General features: G+C 46.4%; 1 pseudogene; it reads right to left on the bottom strand.

Moving 5' to 3' along the window:
* Positions 1 to 995: 995 nt before the first annotated feature.
* On the bottom strand, positions 996 to 3777 carry LOC110202158 (eukaryotic peptide chain release factor GTP-binding subunit ERF3A pseudogene; annotated as a pseudogene).
* Between the last annotated feature and the right edge of the window lie 1339 nt (positions 3778 to 5116).

Here is a 5116-nt window from a genome sequence, read left to right as displayed (position 1 = left end):
CACCTTCATTGTTTCTCTTTCCCCATATGCAATTAGTTACCCAGTCTTCTTTTCACTCTGGAGTTCCTCTACAAGGTTCAAAATCTTCATCCTGAAGCTTCACTCCATCCTTGGAATGCCTACCTGGGAAGTACCCTTCCTCTCTGCAGTCTGTCCCTTTGATTGAATGGGTCCTCACAAAACCTACATTGAACGATGGACTTAAGCCAGCCATGGGTTATTCCTCCCCAAATTTCCTCTCCTATAACAACCCAGCCCTGCCTCCCCCCAACCTCTTTACCTTTTCAACTTCCTTGTATGTGCTGTCTTCTCCCATTAGAAGGTAAAAATCTTGAGGACAGGGATTGTCTTTCTACTTGTATTTGTATTCCCCATGCTCAGCACAGTGCTTGGCACATAGGAAATGCTTGCTGACTGGCTGACTCACACAACCTCGGCTTTTCTTACCTTGACAATCGAAATAGACTGGTCTCCCTACTTCCTTTACTCAGTTTTACAAAGCCTCCTAGAGTCTATGTCTGCTCATGCCAATCCCATGTTGACTAAAGCCCCTCTCTGCTCTCCAGCACCTCTGGGATCAAACACTCCTTTCTTTGCATTAAATGCTATTCATAACATGGCTAAAGTCCACCTTTGTAGCCTTATCATGTATGATTCCCTTTCATGCACTCTGTCATCCAAACAAATTTGTCTTCTTGTTGTTCTTCATTCATGACACTTTATTTCCCACTTCCACCCCTTTGTAAAAATTCCTGTGCCTGGAATGGATTACCTCCTCAGCTCTGTAGTTTAGAATCCCTCCTATCCTTCAAAGCTCAGATAATGTACCAGCTCTTGCTATATATGAAGCCTTTCCAGATTCCCTTCCTACTTATTAGAAACCCTCCCCCATTACCTATGTTTTTATTAATGTTTTATATATATTACACGAATACAGATAGATCATGCAAGGTAGTATAATATTGTGTATATGTCTGTGTATGTTGTGTGTGGAGTATATTAAGAGGCAAATTCAAATTATATCAGGGCAGAGGTCTTTAATTTTTATTCTTGTATCCCCAGCACCTAGGACAAAGCCTGGAACATAGATGATTTAAAAAATGAACCATAAAGTGTCTTTGAAGATAATAGTATGGTCATTCGATGTCTTCTTGTGTCCATGATGGATATTACAGGTAACTGATGATTTCTTTTTTTTTTTTCAAATTGAATACTTTATTAACATGGTAGTTGTCTTTGTAACATGTGCACACATACTCAAACACTCTGAAATGATCTGCCTGGAAAAAGGATGTCTAAATACGCCTAAGGGGAAAATTAAAAATAAAAAGTTCCTTTAGGTTTTCATTATTGTAGGTAATTATGTCCACATCACTTACAAAGCTATCGCCAAATCTGTCCAAGGAAGCAGAATTTGAGGAGAAAAAAAAACTTTGGGGGAGATTCAACAGTGGCATAGCAGAGCTCTCAATGTGAGAAAGCTGACATAATGTGGACTTTTGCTGTGAAATTTGTCTTTGCAAAATATAAGGAGAAGTTTATTGATGGGCAGAAAATAAAAGAAGGTGATATGAAGTAGGCTTTTGCAGAGTCAATTTTCCTCACAGCATTGTGCAGGGTCATCAAGAAAAATGTTTAGTCCTTCTCTGGAACCAGTTTCAGAACTTTTCCAATTGCAATGGTCTTCCCCTCATCTCTTAAGGTAAAACGACCCATCTGAGGGAAATCTTTGAAGGTCTCAAGGCAGATGGTTCCTGCCGTCCTTAGACGGGCAATGCATACTTGATCTTGTTTGACAAAACGTGGTCGTGTCTTACTTTTTTCTCCTGATTTTTTGTCTATCAAGCAGATTAAGGCTGTTATCTCGACTTCTTCGATACAGGTATGAATGTGCAGCACCGCATTGTAACCTGGGCAGATGATGGATTTGTGCTCAATAATCACTATCTGGGCATCAAAGGTGCGTCCAGAATGACAAAGATTATTAGGATCACAAAGTATGAATCCTGGAAGAATTTCTTCTTCTTCAATTCCCTTCAGTCTAATCTTGAGGTTTTCACCTGGGGCTACAGAATCAGTTTCTACATCATCAGAAAGGATTCCAAGAACTTCCACGTTGTGCTTGTTTGGCATCATCACAAGCTGCTGTCCTTTACAAATAGAGCCAGATTCCAGTTTTCCCAGGACCACAGTACCCATATCCTTGTATTTATCCACAATTGGCAGCCTGATTGGTCCATCAACTGATCTGTTGAAGTTTGGCAAATTATCCAGATATGGAATAAATGGCAACCCAACATACCAAGGACAGAAATCTGATTGCTCTTTAAGGTTTGCACCAGTCAGTCCTGAGCAGGGCAAGAAGTGTATATCCTTTTTGGGATTGAAGCCAACTTTTTTCAGAAATGGCACCAACTTTTCTTTACATTCTTCATATCTTTCATTGCTCCAATTTACTGTTGGGTCATCCATCTTATTAATAAGCACTACTAAGTGTTTTACACCTGCTGTTTTTGCTAACATGGCATGTTCTCTTGTCTGTCCTCCTTTTTCAAATCCAGTTTCAAACTCTCCCTTCCGGGCAGAGATTACCAGCACAGCCAGATCAGCTTGAGAAGCACCACCAATCATGTTTGGGACAAAACTCTTGTGCCCGGGGGCATCTAGGATGGTAAAGTGCTTCTTTTCTGTCTCAAAGGAGGCACGGCCCACTTCTACAGTTTTACCTTTGTCTCGTTCTTCTTGATTTGTATCTAAGGCCCATGACAAGTACCAAGTTTCTCTATTTTTTTCTTTAGCTTCTCGTTCATATTTTTCAAGGGTTCTTTTATCAACCATCCCAGTCAAATACATTATTTGTCCTCCAATAGTTGATTTACCAGCATCTACATGCCCAATGAATATTACACTTACATGTTCCTTTTTGGGTGCACCTGGCGCTGCTACCACAGATTTAGGTTTGGGAATTTCTTCTTCCTCCTCCATCACCACTTCCCGGACACTTTCCTCTGGAGGCCCTCCGGCTCCCAAAGAGCCACCCCCAGGCTGTGCTATACCAGGTTCTTTGTGCTCCCATCCTTCTTCTGGGGACATTTCTGTCTCTCCATTTTCTAGAACAGGCTCTGAAATGTCCATGCTAACAGCTGAATCTGAATCTTCATGCAATACTGACTGTTCTTGGGAAGGTTCCACAGGTGCCTTGGGCCCGGCGGGGCCTCCTGCTCTGGGGCCGTATCCTTGGGCGGCGGCGGCGGCGGCGGCGGCAGCGGCGGCGGCGGCGGCGCGGGATGGGGGCGGCGGCTGCCGCTGCTGGACCGGGCCCCGCAGGAAGGACGGCACGAACTCGGCGGCGTGGACGTTGGGCACGAAGGGCTTGGCGTTTACGTTGAGCTGCCGGCTGAAGGCCGCGCTGAGGTTCTGGGCCTCGGCCTCGGCCGCGGCCGCGGCGGCGGCGGCGCCGGCGGGGCCCGGGACTTCCATGTCCGCCTGGTCCCAGCAGTCGGGGGCCGAGTCGCTGCTGCTGCTGCCGCTGCTGCTCCCGCGGCTGCCGCTGCCCCGATCCATGGTCTCGGGGGGCCACGAGTGTGGAAAGGAGACGGCGGAAATGGGGGAGGGGAGCAGGAACGGGGAGCGAGCAGGGAAGAGACGGGGGGGGGCGAGCGGGGCGCGCTGACTGCGGGGAAGGGGGACGAGGAAAGAGGGAAGAGGGGTAGAAAGACACAAACCCGGTGGCGCCGCTACAGCTTCGGACCCGGCTCTACCCTGGCGGCGGCAAAGGCGGCGGTGGCGGAGGAGGCTCAAACCCCGCCCCACTCCTGCGTACTAGTGTGTGCAGATCTCCTCCCTCCTTCCTCCTCCCTCCCTCCTTCCCCTTCCCCCCCCCCCCCCCAGCCCGCCCCCAACCCCAACCACCTCCGACTCCCTTGCCACCAACCCCAAGCCCAGTGCACGTTGACCGGTCATTGATAATTTCAAGACAAATTTGCCATTTTGTGGTTGCCAGTTTTAGTCTGTCATCATGCATGCAAATCCTTCTATTCCATTCTGGCCCTTTCCAAAACCTATCTGTATTAGATCTTGGCACAATGAGAACTCATTTTCTTTTAAGGGGGATAGAATAACCTGAAAGGAAGTCTTCCATTGAACAAGTGAAGAACATTATTCTGATTTATTAGAAACATGTATTTGACCTTATGAAGAACTAACCTCACCCCAAGTAAATGGTGAAAAAAAATTGTAATGAAATCCTTCAGCATAAATAGGAATTCAGACTAAATTAACATGATAAAAATAATCTCTTATACTCTTAATCCTAACACAGGAGATATGATACAGGTTATGACTTAATAATAGTGGAAATATCATCAAGCAGGCTTCACCCTACAGTATACCTGGTCCCTAGCTACAGATAATTTCTTTTTTTTTTTTTCTGAAAAAGAATTGGTGTTAACCTTGGTTCTTTCTGCAAATATGATTAAAGTTCCTTCAGGGCAGGGTGATGGGGTGCTTAGGTGCTTGTGCTTGTACTTGGACCCCAATTTCTCCCTAGTCTCAGAAACACCATCTCTGACAGTCACTCCCCAGCCCAAGGACACTGTGTCTAGCAATTACTCGTGCATGGGCCCCAGCAAGACCCTTATCTCTCTCCCTGGTGCAGCTACACAAAGCTGGGTGAGAGAGTGCTGGGCTGCTCAGGCCCCAGCCCTCAGATCATGTCTCTGCAAGCCTCCCAATTCCTTAGTAAGTCCCCTTGTTGCAGAGCATTCTCTCATCAGAACAGAGGGAGAGGGGTGCCTTGCCTAGCCCAAGGAGTTTTGTCCTTGGCCAGCCCAAGGACTCTTCCTCCTGCCAGACTCCCAAGATCCGTACCTCTGTCATCTCCCTCCCTGTCTGGTATACTCCCTGTACTTTCCCATCCATAGCTCCCAAAGACACTGCGACCTTTGGATTACCTAATCAGTACCCCTAACATTCCTTTCCCATGCCCTTTTCCATATAAACCCTCGCTCCATACTCAGTCTCTCCCAGGTTCCTTAAGAATCCTTGCCCACTGAAAAGCATAACAATAAATCTTTGCCACCTTGACTTAAAGAATGCTTGAGTGTGTGACCCTGTC

This window comes from Phascolarctos cinereus, unplaced genomic scaffold (assembly GCF_003287225.1).
Source record: "Phascolarctos cinereus isolate Bilbo 61053 unplaced genomic scaffold, phaCin_HiC Scaffold_8;HRSCAF=390, whole genome shotgun sequence".
Classification (NCBI taxonomy): Eukaryota; Metazoa; Chordata; class Mammalia; order Diprotodontia; family Phascolarctidae; genus Phascolarctos; species Phascolarctos cinereus.
Note: the sequence above shows the minus strand (reverse complement) of the source record. Positions and strands in the feature narration are given on the sequence as shown.